The 5,000-nt window shown below is 38.0% G+C and overlaps 1 protein-coding gene across 2 annotated transcripts in view; it reads left to right on the forward strand.

The window, feature by feature from the left end:
* The window catches only part of LOC137649483 (uncharacterized), a 742,412-nt gene that overhangs the window by 149,414 nt on the left and 587,998 nt on the right, over positions 1-5,000 (forward strand). For both annotated transcript variants that reach the window (XM_068382470.1, XM_068382476.1), the window contains exon 10: positions 3,109-3,183. The gene's annotated coding sequence lies outside the window, so the exon portion shown is untranslated. The remainder of the gene's footprint in view (positions 1-3,108; positions 3,184-5,000) is intronic.

Consider the following 5,000-nt stretch of genomic DNA (forward strand, 5'->3'; position numbering starts at 1 on the left):
CTGGTCCATGGGCTGGAGGAGAGGGGTGGTGTTAGGCGGTAGATACAGGACCTTTATGAAGGAATACTCGGCCAAAAGATATTCCTCGAGGCCAGGAGGGTGAGCTGGAGCATTGTCCAACACCAGCAGACATTTCATAGGGAGGCGCTTTTCTTCCAAATATTTTCGGACAGTCGGACCGAAGCAGACATTCACCCAATCAATGAACAGTTGCCTCGTTACCCAGGCTTTTGCATTCGCCTTCCACATCACGGGAAGGTTCTCCTTAATGACTTTGTGGGCTTTGAAGGCTCGGGGATTTTCTGAATGGTACACCAGCAGGGGCTTTATCTTGCAGTCCCCACTGGCGTTTGCACAAAAAGCAAGGGTAAGCCTGTCCTTCATAGGCTTATGTCCGGGTAGCCTCTTCTCCTCCGCCGTGATGAACGTCCGACGAGGCATTTTCTTCCAGAAAAGCCCAGTTTCGTCGCAATTGAAAACTTGATGCGAACTGTAGCCTTCCTGCAGAGTCAACTCGTCGAACGTTTTAACAAAGGCTTCGGCGGCCTTCGTGTCCGAGCTGGCTGCCTCCCCCTGCCGTACCACTGAATGGATGCCAGTCCTTTTCTTGAACTTCTCGAACCACCCACGAGAAGCCTTGAACTCAAGGGGTTCCTGCTGGGATGTTCCTTCTCCTGCTCCTTCTTCGGCCTGAGCACGCACGAGATCACCGAAAATTGCGGAGGCCTTCTGGCAAATTGTAGTCTCAGTGATGGTGTCTCCTGAGATCTCTTTGTCCTTGATCCACACAAGAAGCAGCCTCTCCATCTCGTCATGCACGTGCGTTCTCTTGTTGGAGAAAATAGTGACGCCCTTAGAAGGTGTCGCTGCTTTTATGGCCGCCTTCTGCTTCAGGATGGTGCCTATCGTAGATGGATTCCGGCCATATTCCTTGACGATCGCACTTAAACGCATGCCAGACTCGTACTTTTTAACGATTTCAAGTTTCGTTTCCATCGAGAGCATCGTCTTCTTCTTCTTTCCTTCGGCAACATTCTTGGGACCCATGGCTACAGTAATACGTAATATAATACAGTCTATGTATAGAAAACACTAATACAGTACAGTGCACAGTAACGAATGTTTATTAACGATAACACGTGGCGTACGAATGTACTGTATATTAACACTAAGTCAAACAAGCGAAAGCACACAATGTCTGTTAACGATACCGCGGTCAGAACGAAAAGAGAGAGAGAGAGAGATGAACGCCCGTGCGTAGGCAAGCTGGGATAGTTGCCGACCAATAGGAAAGCAGGATCTTATGGCGTCAGCTAGCGTCTGAGTAGGGAGATAACCAATGGGTGAGCGGGAGGCTGTAAGTGAGTCTACCCAAGTTCAAAGTCAGGCGGCGCGCGCTTTTTAAAATTACTCTCGGCGAAGAGTTGGGATCTCGCAAGGTTTTCGTATCCTGAAATTTTATCCGTATCCTGGGGCATAAAAATCTTCGAATCACTTTTCGCATCCTGAATTTTTCGTAAGCAGAAACTTTCGTATCCAGAGGTATCACTGTATATGTATGTATATATATATATATATATATATATATATATATATATATATATATATATATATTTGTGTATATATGTATATGTATATATATATATATATATATATATATATATATATATATATATATATATATATATATGTATATGTGTGTGTGTGTGTGTAAAGTTAATAATTCGCCCGACGTCGGTAATTGGCTGCAAGAGAGGCGTAGTCACCACGGTCCAGGGTCGTCACTACAGTATATACCTATAGACTGTGAGCGCTATATGTTGATTTTAGACGTGGGTCGACCCCCCTATAAAGTTAGGTATATATTCCCTAAAATGGCACAATAGACGGCAAAGTACTTGTAACTAAGTGTCAATTTTTGCAAACCAGGTGGAATGTTATAATATGTACTAGAGTAAGGTAATTATTGAACATAGATAGTGGTCACTTTTTTAAACCATCGTTGAGTGGTTATAGGTAACTTTCCAGCTCGCGTGAAAACATCTTCTTAAAGGACTCTGGTTTACATACCTTGGAAAAATACAAATTGCTTTTAATTTGTTTTTGTTGTGTCCATTTTATAATCTGCACTGAAGAATCAGGCAATTCGTCATTCACATGCGTTATCGATGGCAAAGCATATCTCAGCTATGAAGAGCACAAGTTACTAGGATGGTTGTGTTCGTGGTGTATATCTCCCATTCAGTTGAGATTTGGTTGATACGTTGTAACATTTGTGCTGTTACTTGAGGCTTGTGGGTCATTGCGGTTGTCTGATTTAGTTACAGTTGCCTTACACCGGGTGATGACCGTATAGTCAATGTTCTAAAACATTAGGGTTCGTCATAGTCTATAAACCATAGCTGGGTTATGGGTACTCTCTAACCGACATCCAAATAACTTATATTCAATCAAACTGACACCTCTGTCCCTACTTATCTGTATGTTTATTTATTTATTCTAATATTAGTTGATACTTAGAATAGGCAGTTTATGATAAATTATATTATTTATTGTTTTTGTTAATAAATACATATATTCAAATAAATTTATGGCTATTTCATCTATTTCAAAGGATGCTCTGACGCTATCTCTCTTTGGAAATGTACATTCTGTGTGAGGAGTATCTATTCAAATTCGTGAGGCCTTTTAGTAATTGTAATATTGATGAGGAAATTGTAGAGAGAAAATAGATGGCCCTTTTTCGAACTGAAATATTTCCCTTTAGTTACTTCAAAACTGACTTAGAATAACACTTATACCATGTAAAATGATGTATTTTAAAACAGTGCACCTCTAAAGGTCTCATGCTCTTATACATGAGAGTAAATTCACGGATATTTGAAAGACGCCTACACTGAAAAGAATGTTTTTTACCACTTCGTATTATAGAAAACATTTTTTACTGGCTTTTTGTACCCTCACAGGTATTTTCCATATTTATGAATCCTTTGACTGTAATGAGATATCATGCTAAAATTTAAAATATGATTTCATATTTTCATATATTTTTATCGTGTTTGAATCTCAAAGGCATAGTGAAGTTAATTGGATTTTTTCTTATTTCAGATAAAGTGAATAAATGCATTTTTTAGTCGCTCATTAGTTGGGTGGGAGACAACACAACTTCGGAACTCAATCCAGGTAAGCAGAAGTAACACAGTTCTTTAATTTGGACATTTGTAGAATTATGATTAATATAATGCAGGTTTGAATCCGTCGGTATTTTTTTCCCCGTAGTCAGAATTTTCATTTTATTTTCCCTTTGGGATAAGATATTTCACAAGGGTTGATCTTTCATCACCCACGTGAACAATCAGTAACGAGCAGTTCAGAGTTTTGAAGCTTAATTGATGAGCCCTGTCGTAAATCATATCTGGGCTTAAATATGTTGAAATATTCTTCTTAGCAAAGTACTGGTGTTATACGTCGGTGTATAGTCTGTTTCCTGTACAAAATTGTCATTATGTCAGTATACAAGTCCTTGTGGATCTTTAGTTTACCTCAAAGTGTAATTGCCTTTGCCAAAATCGAAGATTTTTCAAAGGGTACCTATTCACCCGTCTGTTTCTTTGTTTATTTATTTGTTTGTTTGTCAGTGAACAACTTTACACAAAAACTTCTGTACCGATTTTGACCAAATTTGGTAGTCATGTTGAGTATGACCTAATGATAAATCTGTAACTTTTTAGATAAAGTACATCAAAGTACAGCTACGCAGCAGTACTTTGAAAGTAATCGCATGCTTTCTATTGGATGCCCTTCTAGTTTGCGTTTGCAGTGAGAGTTACTATCACCTTAACTTTTATACTATGAGGTACCGTTGCTTCATTAACGTTTTGTAAATGTGTATTTCTTTATGCATTATGTTTTTCAGGTTGGTTTATTTCAACTCCTTGTAAAAGTGTCGCTTTTAATGTTAGTTTTGATAAAATATTCTAGAGGTATCGGGGCTTTAGGAAGCAGAATAAAACACACGTTTACTTTTTCTCATTATTTATCTATTTATTCATTTAATTGCTTTCATTCACTTCTATACACTTAATATTGTGTCTTCAAGATTAAACTTGAAGCTAATTGCATCAGTTTGATAACCGATACTATACCATCAAAATTTCACTCAGATGGGAGCATTGTTTAACTTCACTAAAATCGCAATTTAATATTTACGTAAATTAAGAAATTAAGTGAACTTCATAGTAGATTTTATACGTAACTAACCATAAACAAACACTTTGGCAACGCCGCGCCAGGCACCAAAACATGTAAATACCATGTACTGTATTCTAAAACCATGGTATTTCATGATACTACATATAACAAAGCATAGAGGGAATCTTTCCCAGAGCCCTTAATGACTTAATATCTAAAAAGAAAAAAAATAATTATAGCAAAGAAGTCTTACATATGCAATTAATTACCACAGGTTGCTTTAACAGTTTTGATACAAAGCATCTATAGCCCAACATAAAATTTTTCACAAAGTTTAGTGAACTCCGTCCTTACAATGTATTTGGTCACTTGTGTATTTTTAAACTATTCAGTTGTAACTACCAGAAGATTCTATACAATTACTTTCATAAATTAAAGTATCTAATCTTACAGCTCCGCGGTGTCACTTTTTACATGCCAGCCCCCATTCATTGTACGGGTTGCACACGTATGCACTCTGTTCCTCTAGATTGTAGAAGTCCACTCCACTCTGTCACATTCATTAAAAAAGAATGAATCATTAAGTTCCACGGAGGCTACCCTCATCTCCAGATCAGCCAGGCCAGCCTTACTGACAAGACCGGAAGTTGCTTATATTTTTCAACCGAATGAAGTTTAAATATATAAACACTGTTCGGTTGTTGAGTTTTCAAAGTCTACAGGCATACCAACAAGAAAGGTCATCGACACCAGAACAAATATAACTTTAATTACAGAGGGTCATTCAAGTAATGGCTTAAGTGACGCTA

This window comes from Palaemon carinicauda, chromosome 1, assembly GCF_036898095.1.
Source record: "Palaemon carinicauda isolate YSFRI2023 chromosome 1, ASM3689809v2, whole genome shotgun sequence".
Classification (NCBI taxonomy): Eukaryota; Metazoa; Arthropoda; class Malacostraca; order Decapoda; family Palaemonidae; genus Palaemon; species Palaemon carinicauda.